Genomic DNA, 18,454 nt, shown 5'->3' on the forward strand with positions numbered 1-18,454 from the left:
TAACTGAGATACTTTATTGTTTTCATTAGTCTAATTAGAAAAATGGAATATTTTTCACACATGGCAATAATGCTATTTATTCTGCAAGTCAGTGGGTTTTCCTTTTGAAGTATTTGAATTAATCTGTTTACACATTGTTCCTTATAGTAAATTAGATAATTGTTCTCAATTCTTCACCCCTTCCCTCTGCCATATGAACATCTAATGAGAGTTATTTCCCCATCCCAATGACGTTGGGTATAGTCATGTATGTGACTTGCTTTGGCCACTGAATAATAGCAAATGTGAGTACAGGCCCTAAATGAGTGGTTTGACTTGGCCTGCCTCTTGTGCTTGGTGATCCATCAGGAAAAGAATGTACCTCATGTAGCTAATGGGATTTTGAGGACACATGGAGCACAGTTGACCCCAACCTGAAGCTTTGATACAAGCCTAGCTGACCTGCAGAAACAGGGCAGTGCTAGCTCATCTATGAGCCATGAACAAGGAAAATAAATTCTTGTTTTTTATGAGCCATTGAGTTGTGAGGCTGTTACTCAGCTTTAGTGTAACAACAGCTGACTAACATATCCCACATTTTGGTGTGCCCAGTGGCATACACGTATCTGAAAACTGACTGACAGTCATATCCTTGTGTTAACTCTTGGTCCCACAATCTGCAATGACCAGGAGCTTTGGAGACTCAAATAATTAAGCACATCCCAATAACTAGTGTTTCTTGCTACTACCAATGGGGACCTCAGACAAACAGGAAACACTAGACAACCTTCCATAATAAAGTTGGAGAAGAAAAACAGAATAAAGAAGTCAGCCAAAATGTGCGAAAATCCTAGCTTCTGTAAAAGTCCAATAGAAACAGCAAGAGCAGGAAAGAAGGTTTGCATTTAACCAAGCAATCTGCCTTCTGCTCCACTGGCCAAAGAATCAGCAATGTAGTCCAGCTCTGAATTTTCCTCTAGGTGTCAGAGGACCCGGAGTGTTTTACTCTCCCAGCAACTCCTCCGTTTTCCTCTCCTTCATTTGTAACTAGCCACATTAGTACTTTTTCCTCCCAGAGCTCAGTGCAGTAAGCAGGGTATCCTGGAGGAGAGGAGAAGGGGTTTATCTGTTAGCATCTTATTGATACTTCAAAATTCTGCTTCTGGAAAAGCTCCTTTTCTACTCTGTGGTCTCCTCCAGTTTTGTTAGAGGAGTAGCACGGGAAGAAATAAGGGGTTGGGTATATACCTAGGATGCTTATTTTCAGAGAGAGGCTTTTACATTTATATTCTTGACACATCCCCCAAAAGATTATAGTAATAGTTGTATATTTCTGCTGCTCAAGGTTAGTGATGCAGTTCTTGGCAACAGTCCAGATGAAAATTAATTTATACAGCACTTTTTGGTTTAAAAATGAAGCATTGGGTCATTATCTTGATTAATTAAAAAACTCTTCTCTCATCTTTCTATCATAAAAATAATTTCAGTGTATTTCTTTGTATACGTGATTTTTTATATACTGCAAGAATTTTTTATGTGGCTACAAACTAGTGAGTCTCAGCATTTCTCTGCTTCCACCCCAATGACTTACTTAAGATTTTTCCTCTAGGACTATCTGGATTACACCAAGTGTTGTTTTTGTAATCATTACTTGTAATGGCTGCCTAATCTCCCACTGAGCGGATATGCCATAATCGAATTAACCATTTCCTATTGTTGGATTTTTACGTTGTGAACAATTTTTCGCCATTACAAATAATTGTTCTGTAACAGATTGCAAATTTTCATCACATATTTTTAAATCTTTTGATTATTTCCTTAGTACAATTTCCCAGAAGATTCTACTGGGCCAAAGGATATGATATTTTTAAATCATAGATATTACTAAATTGATTTCTAGAAGATTTTTGCAATACTAATGGTAATGGATGAGAGTACTAATTTTACTTCTTCCCAACAAATATTAAATATTACTATGGGTGTTGCTTTGTTTTGTAGCTAAATGAATGGAAGAAAAAAGGTACCTCATTATCATTTTAATTGTTACTTTTTAAAATCAAAAGTGAAGTGGAACATTTTCCCAAGCTGGTTAACTAGATGATCTCTTCTCAATATCTAGTTACTTTACTTTGCCACACAAGAACAGAGGTAGTTTTCAGGCAGTGCCTCTCAACAGGAAAAATATACTGCTTGTTTCTTTTTTATGTGGATGCTTTATGTGGGTTAGTCTACGGATTTGTATATAAGCCTGTTCTCATAAAATGAACCTGTAAATTGGGAGCATTCTTATTTTAAGAAAGCAGTGGCAGTCTTTCTGAAAAAATAATTGCTAGAACATTTTACCACATTTACCTTGATCCAAAACATTGAGTTTATAGAGGAATCTAATCAACTTAGCAAATCAGCCAAAAACAACAGTACAAGACAGATCAAATTCCATTTGAACAAATACCACATAGACTGGGCAATTCCAGAGGGCAGAAGTAAGACCAATGAGGGGAAGCTGAAGGGAGACAAGATTTTTGCTAATGATAGGAAGGATTTTCTAACAATAAGCTCAAACTCAAAGTGGATATGAGCTGTCCTCTGAGGAAGCAAGTTTCTTATCACTCTGGTCCAGCAAGGATGTCAGGGATAGTTTGGGGTACCGTATGGGTGTGGGGGAAGCCTGATGGGGAGTAGCATGCATAGCCTCTAAAGTCCATTCTGACTCTATTTTCCCTAGAGCAGCCCTTGGACCTGGACCTCTTGTCCCAGGAATAGGGACTGATTTGTAAAGGAGAGAGAAGAGGAAGAACCTGTCTTGCTCTTCTTGTGGGTGAGGCTGACCCTAGCCAGAATTTTGAAATAGTCAGACTCTATCGTTGGCATCTTCCCACTTCCCTTTCTGTACTTTTGCTTACAGTCTCATCCAGACCTCAAGCTCCAAGCAGGACCACTCCTACTTCATTACTCCTCCCTCTCCAACCATTTCAAATGTCCCATTCTTTTAATACAGCTAAGCTAACCTCAGCTAAGTGTTGAGAGGAAAGCAATTTGTTTAAACCATTTCACTCTAAAATGTGAATGACTGATAGCCCCATGACCTTCCCAGACAGATACGAGTTTTCAAAACAAGATGTTTCTAAAACCAATGGCATCTTTAACTGACAACACGTGGTAAATTAAACTCCAATTAATAACCCTTCTGGAATTCAAGTTCAAGCACCATTACTTACTGTCTGGTCAAGTTGAAGAAATTACTAAGCCACTCTGAGCTTCAATATTCTCATCTGTAAATGAGTAAGATATATTATTAAACCAAAAAATGTATATAACCTGTATACCATAATGTTTGACATATATCTTAGTAAATGTTAGTTATTCTTCTCCCCTCTGCAGTCTCCCAGAAAAAGGTAATCATGGATTTCCTGCTCTCTTCCTTCTGTTTCTGTTTCAATGTCCATAATCCATATTCCTTGGGCCGGGAGGTGAGTATCCAAATCAGAGAACAGGCAGCTGAGATTCTAATGTAAAAGAGAACTTTCTCAAGTTCAGCTGCCTCTACTATCATTTTCTATTGCATTATTTTCTGCCATTACATTTTTTACATTTTTCTATTCTCTTTTGTGTTCATTTTGGGGTTTCTGTTTGTTTGTTTGACTGCTGAATTAGGAGGTTAACTTTTGATTTGAAAGTTTGCTTAATTTATTTTCTTTTTTTAATAAATTTATTTATTTTATTTATTTATTTTTTACTTTTGTTGCTGTGCGCGGGCTTTCTCTAGTTGTGGCAAGCGAGGGCTACTCTTCATTGCAATGCGCAGGCTTCTCATTGAGGTGGCTTCTCTTGTTGCGGAGTACAGGCTCTAGGCGTGCGGGCTTCAGTAGTTGTGGTGCACAGGCTCAGTAGTTGTGGCTCGTGGGCTCCAGAGCGCAGGCTCAGTAGTCGTGGTGTATGGGCTTTGTTGCTCCGTGGCATGTGGGATCTTCCCGGATGAGGGATCGAACCCATGTCCCCTGCATTGGCAGGCGGATTCTTAACCACTGCACCACCGGGGAAGTCCCCTTAATTTATTTTCAATATCCCTTATTTTCTATATACATAACACTATAGGTTTCCTTCTGGGTAGCATGTTGACTATAAACCACAGATTCTGTAAAGATTTTACACAGATTTTGTAATGCTCCTGTGTCCATTCATCTTTACCTGTTTTGTAATTTCCATTTGATTTTCTCCTTAACCCAAGAGTTATTTAGTAATGTGTTTTGATTTGTTTTTAATGCATGGCTTTGGTGGATATTATTGATTTGTGATTCATGAATAGTCTTACTGTCTCTATATTCACATAATAAATAAATGTAGCACTTTAGGTGTTAGAAGGCAGCAGGCATCTGGTGGCTCTCTCTCCCCTCTCTATTTCTTCTCTATATATTTAGATCTCTATAAATGATACTAACTCTTAAACGTTTATATTAAGTACAGGTGAGCTATAAATGAAAGGATGCCTCATTAAATATATTTTTAAAAATAAATAACACAGTATAGTGCTTTCAGTAAACAAAAGCAATAGGTGTCCATTGAAATTATATCCTGTAACAATAAATCAACTGTGTTCTGTTAATGTGGTGAAAAATGATGGAAGCCGTAATTAAAACAAAAGTATGCTAAGCCAGAAAAATAAAACTCTTCTTGTGCATGTAATGTAACATCTTTGCAGATGAAGATATTTCATCTGCAGATATTTATCTTTGCAGACAAAAATAATTATCTTCACACACTAAGCTAAAATTTGGCAATGTTTTATTAGTGGTTTAAACCAGGTAAGTATAATTATGTAACTGTTGTTATTTTTATAGCCACATTTGGGAGTTCTCAGCTGATTATGAGATTGCCTTATCAAAATGAGATAGGAGAGCTGACATCCTCCCAAACTGTGTGACTTGTTTACTTATTTAAAAATGTATCTTCTTCCCACAGGTACTGGAGACCAAGTTAGAAGCTGTATTAATGTTAAAATTAAGAGACCATAATGCACCTTCACATCTGAGTCCTTTGGAGTGACCAAATGCTGTGGTTTGACCTGTACTGGGGGTTTCCCAAGATATGGAGAACTTTCAGTGCTAAAATGGAGACAGTCCCAGACAAACCAAGACAATTCTACTTATTTCCCACCAGTAAGTCACGACATTATCCAGGGCCGATCTTACAAGCAGGCAGATTAAGCTAACTGCCATTGACTTTGTACAATTTAAGAGCTATCAGAAAGGCCATTCTGTCTCCCCAATTACCCCATACTCTAATAGCTCTATCCTCTTTACTGACATGCAATTTCCACCATTAGAGTCATTCCTCACATCATTTTTCTTTTCAACTAGAATTAGACATCAAAGGCCCAGGCATTATCTTTAGAAGGACTTTGTTACAAAGCCTAAACCTGGAAAGGAAGATGCTTTTAGGACTTTCTTCAAGGTCCCTCTTGCATAACCCAAAGAACCTTTTGAAAAACATAAAAAACCAGTCTGGTGAGGATGACACTAAATTATTTAGAGGTTTCCCTCTGTATCCCCAGCTGCCCCTTCTCTGCCCCCTTCTTCAGGCTGTTGGTATCTTCATTCTATCTCTCCTGTATCCTATAACAAACCCTCTTCCAAGTACTGGAGGTCACAAGTGGACTTACACTAAATTGTAAGGTTTAGAATGAGGTTTACATCTTCATAAAGTTTAAAGAGTTACCTCTTCAAAGGACATATGCATTTTAAGTGGGACTAAAGTTTCTATTTGTCTTAAGTCAAAGAAAATAGAAACAAAGGGAGAAATTTCAGGCACAGGTACTGGCAGCAGAAAATCTGCAGTGGCCCAGATTCACTCAGGCAACTACCTCCCCCCTCACCCCCTCCCCCCGACAATCATGCAGCGGGTACTGTGGAGCTCCTGCAGGTAGGAAGGCTTCACTAGAGAGTGAGAGAATCCATTCATTCTTTCAACAAGCATTTGTTGAGCATTTACTACATGCTGGGCATATTCGGTTACTAAGATCAATGAGATGCCCTTTCTACCCACACGACTCTCTACAAGTACTGTACAAGTACAAGGACCTAAACAAGTACCATAAAGACGCATGCCTAAGGTGTCACAGGAGCGGAAAAGGGGAACCCCGGTTGAAAGTAGCTGAGGGAAGTCAGGGGTGGCAGGATAGGCACAGCAAACACAGACTTTAGGCCCACGACACCTGTGCTACTATAATAGACTGAGAGAGAAAGCCACATCCAAACAGCAGAATTCTCCCCACTTAACCTAACCTTCCTCTGAAACCGAGTTTTAAACTCAAACTACCTTCTTTGACTATTAAAAAAACCCTAAACATACAAGTTGGAAGAAAATATATATATATAAATTATATAAAATTAAAGTAAATTTAATAGTGTAAATAACTTATGCAATCCTATGGGAACTGCAAACTCAAAAACTATTTTTCTAGGGGTGTAATGATTCAAAAATCCAAATAAAAAGGAAGATTTCAGCTTTTGAGAGTAATGGGCTTGGCTTTTTATAGAAAAAAAGTCATTTGGCTTTTATCTCTTTCTGTTTCACTTTCTAGAAGTAAACACTTGTCTCTAGTCTATTATTTCCACTTTTCGAATTACATTATACACTAACTGAATCATCTTTCATGTTTTGTCTCATAATTAAAATTCGAACCCACATTTCCTTCTCCTGACTTTTATATATCAGGAATTTAGCTAAATTAACTTAGGGAGTCTAAGTTTGCCCCTACTTATTTCAACAGCACAACTTGGCACTTTCTTCAGGAAGCACTGCAAATTTTCAAGGAGATTATTATATCTTATATTACCCACCACCGTCTTATCAGTGGGCAAACCAAGGTTCAAAGTTCAGCAGTGAAATGAAACTCTTAGGTAGTAAAAAAAAAAGAATCACTCAAGGGAGTTATGGACCCTTCCCTAAATCTCTTGGTCAGACACTCTCTTGATGTGTTTACTTAGAGGACAACCCTAGGGACGAAGAGATGGACTGAATCTTGAATAGGAGTCACACACTAGGTCGAGGTTGTATGTGACCTCAAAGGGCCCTTCCAAACCTAAGATTCTGTAAAATTACTCTTTGGGATGTCTGAGAGTCTTGACTTGTCGGGGCTTCACTTGTGCCACGTGAACCATGGATTCTAAGTCAGGTGTCTTCTTTTATCAGCTTTCCTGCAAGGAAACAACTGACTGACCCAACTCTTAAACCTGGGCTCCCTGATTCTGCTGTCACCCCAAACCAGAAGTCAAACAGAAAATGAACAAACATTGAGTCACCACGTTTTGTATACAAGCTGCTAAACTAGATCTGGGGGGATTTTTCAATAGTTGGCAACATGACATGTGAACAATGAAAATTTTAAACACCATGAAAGTTAAAAAAAAAAAAAAAAAAAAAGAATAACAATGAAAAGATGTCACCAGGAAGTCTTGTACAGTGAAATGGAGGTGAATAGATAGTTTTAGATTCTCACACTGTTTACTAGCTATGTGACCCTGAGCAAGTTTTTCAATATTACTAATCCTTTAACCACATCAGTAAAAACAGGGTCACTAATAGTACTTTCATCATAAAACTGCTGTGAGATCAAGTGAGGTGACTACGTAAAATGATTAACAGGGTCTGTGCAGAGGAAGGCTTTGAGCTTGAGTCTTCCATTTGCCCTTCCGTACACTCTGTGCTCCTCTCCACCCCCTCTGTGCACTGGGGAGGCTGGCCTGTGTGCCTTCTGCCTGGATTTCGTCACCTGAGAGCCCTGGCAGGGGAATGGAGGGAAGAAGGAAGGAAGGAGAGTGAAGGTGAGATGTATATTCTCCAGCTCCCTACCTGCAGGGTCGCCATGGGGCTGTCAAGGTCCCTTGACAGGTGGCCACAAAGCCTATGAAGTGGTCCTGTTCACACAGCCATCAGGCCTAGATGAGGTTACCGTGCCTGCCTGGGGTTACTGCAGTCTCCCTCGTGGTTTCCTACACACTTCCCACAGGACTGTAAATAGCCCCTTTGTTAAACTCTCATTAGATTACCCAGCTGGCGTGCATCATGTGATAAAATAGCCAGGGAACCACAGTAGCAACCCCAGCAGCAGCAGCAGCCATAGTTAAGATTATTTGGAGCATAAAGTTAAGCACCAAATGAATTTTACAGACACTGCAAAATACACAGTGTAATGCAATACATTCCCCTACCTGCAGAAGGTAGCTGGAATATCTCAGACACAGACCATTTCCTAATTCTCAGACTTTTTCATAACATACCTGAGGAATAGCTTTCCCTTTGAAAAATCTCTTGTCATTAGGGTTGCCTGATTTAGAAAACAACAACAACAAAAACAATGAATAATCTTTTAGTGTGGGTATGTCACAAACATTGATGTTGCTCAACTGAAATTTATTCATTGTTTACCTGAAGGTCAAATTTAACTAAGTGTCCTGTGTCTTATTTTCACTGTTTCTTAAATATGTTTTCAAGAATACACTTGCCTTTACAACTGGGTAGGAAAGTCAGGCTTCATTATTAACCAGTACTTTCCCATGTAAAAATATGTTCACTATCAACCTGAGCACACAAGTGATAAGTACAGAGAGGCCAACTCCGAGTCACATGCTATTCTAGACACACCAATTGTGTCTGCCTTTCCCTCCAGCAACTTCCAAGTACAACTGCCCTATACAGCCCACCCCACCCCCGCCCAAGGAGACTATGAAACAACCACTGGACCAGAAGGACCACTGCTTGACAGTGACGGACGTTATCTGGTACAGAAAGTTGAGCTGGACCAATCAGATTTCTGGTATCTCTAGAGAATTTTGCTGGAGAGAATGAGGTGGTTAGCAATGACAGCTGTAGGAGCTAAAAGAAGCCTTGGTAAGCCTTATGCAAAATGAATTTGTAAGAAGCAGAAGTTGAGGTAGAGGAAATATAGTCATCAAAAAGTGAAAGAATACAAGTGCATAACAGAATGAAGCAGACATACAAAGAGTAGCTAGGATCCATTGATGATGGCACGCCAGAGGAAAGCTCCATTCACTCAAGAGAGAGGTCTCCAGAGCCTCTTGGGATGCAGAACCAACCCAAAACTCTTGTCTCCCCAAGGATCAAGGTGTCTTGTTTTCCCTTGAATGGTGAAGGACGCAACCTCTCTTGTATCCTTAAAATGCCCTCCTTCTTACTTGTGATAATTCAAGTGAGTCTCCTTGTGAACAAAAGCCCAATCACCCTGTATCTGCACCACAGGCTGCTGGGCCCCAACCAGGTAAGGCAGTCTCCAACCTTAAAGAAATTCCCATGCAACCTCAGCCTTGTGGAGGTTCAGAACCCTGCTATCAGAAAGTGGGGAGAGTGGCCTTCAGCCATAAAAAGAAACAAAATTCTGGTATGTGCTACATCATGGATTAACCTTGAAAACATTATGCTAAGTGAAATAAGTCAAACACAAAGGCCACATATTGTGTGATTCCATTTATATGAAACATTCCAGAATAATAAATACAGAGAGACAGAAGGCTAATAAGGGTTGGTGAGAATGAGGAATAACTGCTGAATTGGTAGAGAATTTCTATTTGGGATGATGAAAAAGTTCAGGAAATGGATAGTGATGATAGTTACACAACACTGTGAAAGTACTTAATGCCACTGAATTTTACACTTAAAATGGTAAACTATATGTTATGTATTTTTTTTACCACAATTAAAAAAAAAAATTAGTATGTCTGAGTCCAGGGTTTCAGTGGATTTCCATATGCCACTAAAATAGTTCTAAGGCAGTGGAAACTGCTGTACATTAGAATTATCTGGGGAACACTTAAAATTCCCACTGTCAGGACCACATCTCAGACCTAGTCAATCAGAATCTCTGGAGGTTGGCATAAGTATTTTTATTTTTAATAAATTTATTTATTTATTTATTTATTTTTGGCTGCGTTGGGTCTCTGTTGCTGTGCACGGGCTTTCTCTAGTTGTGGCGAGCAGGGGCTACTCTTCGTTGCGGTGCGCAGGCTTCTCATTGCAGTGGCTTCTCTTGTTGCGGAACACGGGCTCTAGGCCCATGGGCTTCAGTAGTTGTGGCACACAGGCTCAGTTGCTCCGCGACATGTGGGATCTTCCCGGACCAGGGATCGAACCCGTGTCCCTTACATGGGAAGGCAGATCCTTAACCACTGTGCCACCAGGGAAGTCCCGGCATAAGTATTTTTTAAAACTCCCCAGTTTATTCCTATATGCAGCAAAGTTTGGGAAGAGTGCTCCAAGGCAATTTGCTTCTCAGATGTTAACGTGCATACAAATAATCTGGACATCTTGTTAAAATGCAGATTCTGATTGGTAGACCTGTGGTGGATCCACAGTCCTAACAAGTTCACAGGTGGTACTAGTGTTGCTGGTCTGTGGACCACACTATGAGTAGCAACTCCCTAAGACTCAACCTGGCCGGTTATGTATCTATCCTTTTAACAAAGAAAGTTACATCAGCACTTAAAAAGTGATTTTAAGACTTAACAACCTTCATTATTAGGAAGGTCTTTATATCCATTCACATTTTCATTACCTATATTTCTTCAGCCTAATAAAACATTCCTCCATGGTCTTCCTCCAAAGGCCCAGATGTTATCATCAGCTACCTTGAATTACTGAATATTTCTTATCATCACTTCTGTTTTTGTCTGATTTCGCAAGTTCCTGTAGATCTGAGTATGGATCCAGAAATATCCATTTAATGAGCTAAAGTTAATTCCACATCTTGGTTGCAGTATATAAAATATAACTATCAACATTTCAGTGAGACTTGTGCCTGATAATTCAAGAATAAATTATACAAGATCTTGATAGCTTTGCTGCTGATGTCAAAATCATTCCCTTTCCCAATATCAAGCAGTAATAAAGTTGAAAAAGTATATTTAAGACTCGCAAGGAAATGAATTGTAAAATGATACCAATTATTTATAAAGTGATTTCATCACACACATTTGTTGACAGAGAAGATGCAGAGACTTCTGGTTCCAAAGGATCTTAAAATGCATGAGGTCTCCAGTAATGATTACAATTAGGAATTTAAATATTAGCAGCCAGAGGTTTGAACAACTCATTGGTGAGGCATTTGTAGAAGGGATGGCAAATTGGAGTTATTACAAGACACAGTTCACTTCTAGCATCAACTTTTCAGATCATATATAAACCAAGGAGAATAGAAGAGGAATTTCAGAGCTTCACTGTAAATTAACTTTTGCCTGAAGCTGGTACATACAATCCCAGTTTAACTGGCAGAGTCCATCTAGAAAATACATAGTTCAAGAGCCACAAAAAGTTCAAAAACCTGAAATGTGCAGCAGGAATTAATGATAGCAATGTACATGTAAAGATGGTATAAAATCTAAAAACATTGATGGGAGGAACAGAAGAGAATCAAACTATATTTTACTATATTGTTCAGTGCCTCTTAAAGGTTTGCATGGCAAATTCCTCTCAGAGCTCACACTCAAGACAGAATTTCCTCTCCTGATGAACAGATACTCTTTTTAGCTATACAAAACTTTAGAGCTATTTCAGAAAAATTTAAAAATACAAGATCCATGTAGTTTGTGTTTTGTTGCAGCTACTAGAAAGCTCAGGGCCAGGGACTTCCCTGGTGGTACAGTGGTTAAGAATCCGCCTGCCAATGCAAGGGACACGGGTTCGATCCCTGGTCCAGGAAGATCCCGCGTGCCGTGGAGCAACTAAACCCGTGCACCACAACTACTGAGCCTGTGCTCTAGAGCCCGCAAGCCACAACTACTGAACAAGAGAAGCCGCCACAATGAGAAGCCCGCGCACCGCAACAAAGAGTAGCCCCCACTTGTTCCACAACTAGAAAAAGCCCACGTGTGGCAACGAAGACCCAACGCAGCCAAAATAAATAAATAAATAAATAAATAAATGAAAAAAGCAATAGCTTATTTATTTATTCATATTTATTTTTTGGCTGTGTTGGGTCTTTGTTGCTGTGCGCAGGCCTTCTCTAGTTGCAGCGAGCGGGGACTACTCTTCGTTGTGGTGTACGGGCTTCTCATTGCGGTGGCTTCTCTTGTTGCACAGCTCAGGCTCTAGGCGTGCAGGCTTCAGTAGTTGTGGCTCACGGGCTCTAGAGCACAGGCTCAGTAGTTGTGGCGCATGGGCTTAGTTGCCCCGCGGCACGTGGGATCTTCCCGGACCAGGGATCGAACTCGTGTCCCCTGCATTGGCAGGCAGATTCTTAACCACTGCACCACCAGCGAAGTCCAAAAATGCAATAGCTTTAAAAAAAAAAAAAGAAGGAAAAAAGAAAAAGAAAAAAAGAAAGCTCAGGGCCAAACTTTGATCTTAATGATGTCATTGATGTCATTTTTCTTCAGCCACAACTTTTTAATATAGTATTAATTTTCCCCCTCTTACTTGGATTTCTGCCTTTTAAGCTGTATTATTGGTTGTTTGTCTTAGTGTATCTGTGCTTTTATTCTAAGCCACCTCAAATCCTTTTTTGAAAGTATATCATAAAAAATAAATCAGTATAAATGCAGATCTGAACATGGCATCTAATAAAATAAAACAAATTGTACAGACTTGTTGGAAATCCCTGGCCATCCTCAGAATGGGCTCTTTTAAGACTGGACAGGGCCAGGCAGGCTTCCCTGGGCCATGGCTTTTAAAAGACTCCTTAGCATTTGCATAAACCAGCATCAAAGTGTACAGCCTAATCCTAATTCAGATGTGAGATCCTTTCACTGACCCTGTCATATAATCCCTGCTGCTATTGTTTGAATCTGAATCTCTGACAGACCTTGTGTGCATGAGGTGGTCCATCTCCTTCCCAGTTCCTGGCTTGCTGTCTCCACTTTGGCTCCACAGCACTGATCTTTTCCCAACATTTACTGGCATCCTTACTAAGAACCATTCTCACCTAGTGAATCCAGAAAGCTGGCTAATTCCTCCAAGAGCCAACTCTCCTCCACTGCCCAGATCTGATCAAGCCAGCCTTGGTCCTGGCACTGCGGGGGACAGCATGAAAGTCACATGGGAATCAAGGGAATTCAAGACACATGCTTTCTTTCCAAGTGTCTCTTTCAATAAAATGTGGATTACAGAATGAAAAACAACCAAAAAAGCACTTCCTAATTATAAAAAAGTATCAGTTCTATATAATGGTGTATAACTTGGAAAAAAAATAAAGACAGGTAGAAATGCTAATAATGTCTCAAAATCTGTGCAAAGAAAAAAATTACAAACTATCTTAGCCTCAATATCTCTCCCCAGTTAAAAGCACAACTTTCCAAATTTCTTTTATATACCTCATTCATTCACTTATCAAAGAGTTATTGAGCATCTACTGTGTGTCAGATCTGGGCTGGGCACTAGGGATACAAGGGTGAAGGAGAAAAAAAGAGCTTGCTGTTCAGCGGGGGAAGAAACTCTACTTATAAAATGAATAAGTACAGGATGTTGTAGAAGCACAGACAAGAGTCCCCTAAGTGTCTTGCAGGAATGGGATGAATTTCCTGAGTAAGGGAGACCTGAAGGATGAGTAAGGGCAGGGCAGGACAGAAGCTGTTGTGGGCGGGAGAGAAAATGAACTAGAAATGGGAGGTGGTAGAGATGAGAGAGGTATACGGGTGTAAGAGTTAAAGATGAGGTAAAATTGATGAGATTTGATGACTAAACAGTAAGACATGGGCAGGGAAGAGGCATGGATAATATGCAGGGCCTGGTTTTGGCAGAAGGGTGGTGCCATTCACTGTGACAGGCAATACAGGAGGAGCACGACTGGGAGGGATTATGATACACTGGGTGAGCCATGTTTCTAAGTGATGGAGGAGAGAGAGAGAGGGAGAAGGAAAAGGGAGAGGGAGAGAAAAGAAGAGGGAAAGGGGGAAAGATGGTAGAAGGGTTGAAGATTGATGATCCCAGATTACTGACATCTCTACTGACCACAGATGCTGGAGGAAAAAATGAAGATGACTCTAAACATACACTTGCCTTTTCTTACTAGCTGGTTATTGATTCTACACCCTTATACCTAAAAACCTAAAGGAGTCCATTTGTCCAGGCTAGAAGCAAGTCGGGTGGCTTGGAGAGAAATTTGGCAAAATCATCTTCTTGGCCCGATTCCCCTGGACCCACCACTCATGGAAAGGAGGTATGATAACCCAAAAGGAAAAATAGAAAAAGAGAGATTCTCTGGAAGTCTTGGAGTTGCAGCCCACAGACCTCCATTTCTCTAGTTCTTATTTGGTTTTCTAAGGGTGGGTATAGGGTATACTTCTTCCCCAAATAGAGGGTTCAGGCCCCTCTCAGTGCAACAGCATGTAGGGGCCCAGATGACCAAGAGACAAGCCAAAGTAGATTAGTGAGCCACAAACAGGCTGGATGAAGCAAATGTTGGCTGGATAATGCCAACAGCTCAAGAAAAACTGTTGGACTCAAAGGAAAATGAACATGGATACTAACTCCAAATATGGGGAAAGGCCTTTATAACCGTTGACTTAAACTGTCCCAATACATTCGATTCATGGAGTAAAACTAACTGGAGTATAAGTAAAAACGCTCAGTCCCTAGAGGCATTTGACAAGTCCCAGAAGTGGGAAAACCAATCATATTTTTCCTTTGACCCACTGACAGCTGACCTAGGTAGCCAGAAGTACAGAAGGCCTGATACCTAATTCAGAGCAACCAACCAGAGTCCCACTGTGAAAGATCTCAGGACAGATAATGGGGTGCTTTTGAGAGGAAGAAGAAAACAAAGAGGTAGTCTTTCACCCAGATGTGGAGACAGTGTTAATTCAAAGTAGATGAGGATAGAGAAGGATTTTTTTTCAAATCTACACACACACACACACACATACCCTACTACCTTCAGAACTCTGGAGATATTAGTCCAAATACTATTTAAAATTATCCCTTAACCACTAAAAGATTCAGATTATTGAAATGCTTGAGGAGTCAATGAATACCATTTCCTAGGAAATTTACAGAGTACCTCTGTGTAAACTATCAGATCTTGCACAAGCTTAGTCATGTGTTCATGGGATAGTAAGGGTAGGACCTGTATGACCTAGGGCCTCTCAGGGTCTAGGGCAAATAACAGGTGCCCGCTGTCTTAGGTTTGACATAAGGACAGTAGAGTAATGGCCTGCCAGGTTCTGACAAGTGTTTCGTCTTCTAGCTTTTTCCTAGCACTTCTCTGTGCAGTTAACCCAACATGGAAAGTGAGTCCTTTCAAGGTGAGCTTCAAGAGAGACCTTTACCATCTTCCTCTAAGAAAGTGTCCTTTGCCATCTTTTTCTAAGAGAATATAATAATCTATTTTAGGGAAGCATAAAAGACAGCTGGGTAAGGGGTAGAGGGAAGAAGGCCTTCAAAGTAGGTCCAGACTCAGATTTAGAAAGAAGGCCTTCACTTTTCCAGAGATCAGTTTTCTCACCTAAATGTCTGCACTAGCCTCCTAATTTAGGGGCCCTGGATGAATATTGTTGCTGTAATTGAGAATAAAATCTGACTCTAAGATCCCCAGAAGCCAGTGTAAAGAGGAAAGTTTGGTAGGAATTGTGTGTAGTTAGCTGAGAGAAAAAACTGTGAAAATGCCTGAAAGGAAAGAGGTTTTCCTATTAATGAATTCTGAGACAAATTCCTTGCAGGATGCCCTATACAGGAAAACTGAGTGATTTGTTGGAGTTGTTTTGCAAGTGCAAAAGCTGAAATAAAACTGTTTTATCTTGTAGTAACAACTGATTAAATTAGAAAGCATAATATTCAAATTTAATTCAGTGAAGGAGATTCTGTTCGGAGTTGAGCTGAGTTGGTCCAAGTTAATAGTCTTTCAGGAGTTGAACTTGACTCAAAGACAGAATTTAAAGTTAATAGAAGAATGTATAGGTAGTATGTCTTTGAGTTCTGTTTCCTAAATTCATTTCTCTCAAAGGGGATTTTAATAGGAGCTGTGAAGATCCAGATTATTCTCTCTAGCAAAATCCTGGAGTGCTAAAGGTATACCAAGATCAGAAAACTATGTCCTGTGGGCCTAATATGGCCCACCACCTGTTTTTGTATGGCCCATGAGGAAAGAATTTTTTTTGCATATTTTTATTTGTTGGGAAAAAATCAAGAGAAGAATAATACTTTGTGATGTGAGAATAATATGAAATTCAAATTTCAGTTTCTATAAATAAAGTTTTATTGGAACACAGCCACTCATTCACTTACATCTTGTCTTGTTTCATACTACAACGTGAAGTAGTTGCTACAGAGACTGTGTGGCCTGCAAAGTCTAAAATATTTACTACATGGCCCTTTACAGAAAAAGTTTGCCAACATCTGGAATATACTGCTGATTTATGACAGACCTCTAAGCTCTTGAGATCAGATAAGTAAATGATAGAACTCCTTAGTGGGAGCCACTGTTGGGTGACTAGGCCCAAAATAATTTAGAGAGAGAGCTAGAATTTTCTTAAGTCTCATTTAACCTTTTACCAGTTAGTGATGGCTCTCCTCCTATTTGTATAGATGAGAAAATGGACCTCAGATATTAAGTGGTGGAACAAACAGATTTCAGGAAAAGATGGTACAACAAAGCAGGACTGTAGAATCTTCACTGGCAACATTATTGAAATCAATAAAAAGAGAAGAAAATCCAAAAATTTACCAAACATGAGAGAGCACTGTGGATACTTCCAGCCTTACAGAACATTGATCTTATGCCATGGACTTCAAAACTTGGTTGGTAACCAAGGGAAAAGCAGAAGCATAGCACTGAGGAAAAGTAAGTCAGTGACATCGTAAGAACTCATTAATTATCCTCAATTTGTAAATAAAGTGAGAGGTGAATAAGCAGTCCTGGGAAAAGTCAAAGTCAGGGTTTGCAGAGATAGGAAGGTCTGCTGGGGCTTGTCATTTTCCAGGGTGCTGTGCTGAGTCAAAGGAATGAGTAAGAGCCCTTGGAAGTAGGATATTCCACTGGCCGAATGGAGTGAGATCTTTGATCTCACTCTTCTGAGGTTCCACAAAATCTCAGCAGACGTATAAGAACCCAGCTAAAGACTGTACTTGGTCCAGACTAGCTCTTTCCTCCTTTACACCCATACCAACACTCTTGGTTTTCAGAAAGTGGATAGAAAGCAACATGTTGCTCCTAAAAGGGGTAGAATGGGAAAGATAATCTTTTCCCAGTGAAGGTGGAAACAATGACAATTTGAATTGATGGCATGAAGGAAAAGATAATGAGAGTTAATGCTGAAGAAAAACACAGAGAAATTAAGGAAGTTAAGACAAAAGATGATAGACCAAGAGAAAAATGATTGTCAACTTTGGGGGACACAATTGAGTTAGTCTCAGAAAACTCTTCAGCAACATTAAGAGAATAATACTTACAAAGTTCTATGGAAAGGGTAACCCAGAAATATCACAGACCGCAAAGTTCTTGTTTAAACAGGCAGATATTATTTCTCAAAATTTTAGAGAACTCAGATCACACAGAATCCATAAAACTCTTCTTGGAAAAACTACTTAACTATGTAGTCCAGCCAATCAAAGTTGAATCAAACTAAATTTAGAAATGTAAAAGTCATGGTTAAAGGGTTAGTGGTGATTACAGAAGTCTTGTATATATTAAATTAAGACTGAACAGTGGTGATCATTTTGTAATGTACAAAAATATCAAGTCACTATGTTGTATACCTGTATACCTATATTGTAAGTTAATTATACTTCAGTAAAAAATTTTAAATTAATTAAATTTTTAAAATTCTTAGGAAAACAAAAAATAAACAAGGAAGACTAAACAACTGGGGGAATTACAATCGTAATCCAGAATGCAAATGTTATCATTCTTAACAATGTTGAAATACATGAGCAACAAAAATCAGAAGGTAGGGGTTTCCCTGGTGGCGCAGTGGTTGAGAATCTGCCTGCTAATGCAGGGGACACGGGTTCGAGCCCTCGTCTGGGAAGATCCCACATGCAGCGGAGCGACTAGGCCCGTGAGCCACAATTACTGAGCCTGTGCGTCTGGAGCCTGTGCTCCGCAACAAGAGAGGCCGCGATAGTGAGAGGCCCGCGCACCGCGATGAAGAGTGGCCCCTGCTTGCCACAACTGGAGAAAGCCCTCGCACAGAAACGAAGACCCAACGCAGCGAAAAATAAATTAATTAATTAATTAATAAAAAGTACCTGAACCAGTAAATGATAATGGAGAATTATTTAAAAAAAAAAAATCAGAAGGTAAATGCGAAGGGATGTGGGAGCAAATACAAGCGTCCATAGGACCTCCTTTCCCCCAACAAAGAGTCCATCTGTACTGTCTAAAGTTAAGCATATTTTATTTTACAGGTTACCAACTTAATGATTTTCATAATTTCTTTTCTTAACCCTAGAGGGATATTCTAGAAAATATTCCTTGTAGTGAAAAAAATCATTATCTGAAATTTACCAACCCCTTCAGTTTCTACTGCTTTTG

At 39.6% G+C, this 18,454-nt stretch overlaps 1 protein-coding gene across 3 annotated transcripts in view; it reads right to left on the reverse strand.

Moving 5' to 3' along the window:
* The window catches only part of JAK2 (Janus kinase 2), a 248,006-nt gene that overhangs the window by 189,730 nt on the left and 39,822 nt on the right, over positions 1-18,454 (reverse strand). For 2 of the 3 annotated variants that reach the window (XM_082404352.1, XM_082404354.1), the window contains exon 2: positions 3,198-3,251. The exons of the other annotated variant lie outside the window; for it this stretch is intronic. The gene's annotated coding sequence lies outside the window, so the exon portion shown is untranslated. The remainder of the gene's footprint in view (positions 1-3,197; positions 3,252-18,454) is intronic. 3 annotated transcript variants of the gene reach the window in all.

The sequence above is a fragment of the Balaenoptera borealis genome (assembly GCF_965194805.1).
Source record: "Balaenoptera borealis genome assembly, chromosome: 8".
Lineage (NCBI taxonomy): Eukaryota > Metazoa > Chordata > Mammalia > Artiodactyla > Balaenopteridae > Balaenoptera > Balaenoptera borealis.